A 348-nucleotide genomic window follows, 5' to 3' on the forward strand; every position below is an offset into this window, starting at 1 on the left:
TCTTTCCCTTGTTGTTAAGTGCTGCCGCATAGGTTCCAACTCACAGCCACCCTGTATAGGGTTTCCAGGGAGCAGCTGGTGGGTCTGGATTGCTGACCCTGCAGGGAGCAGTCTAGTGCTGATCCTACCATGCTTCTGTCCTTTGCTTAAAAATAACCCGAATCTGTTAGAATAAAGGAGCTCTTGTAGCGTAGTGGTTACGAATCGGGCTGCAAACCGCAAGGTAAGCAGTTCAAAACTACCAGCTGTTCTGCGGGAGAAAGATGAGGCGTTCTGCTCCCGTAAAGATTTACAGCCTCGGAAACCCTGTACAGGGTCGCTATGGGTCGGAACCGACTCGACGGCACT

Source organism: Chrysochloris asiatica, unplaced genomic scaffold, assembly GCF_000296735.1.
Source record: "Chrysochloris asiatica unplaced genomic scaffold, ChrAsi1.0 scaffold00089, whole genome shotgun sequence".
NCBI classification, from domain to species: domain Eukaryota; kingdom Metazoa; phylum Chordata; class Mammalia; order Afrosoricida; family Chrysochloridae; genus Chrysochloris; species Chrysochloris asiatica.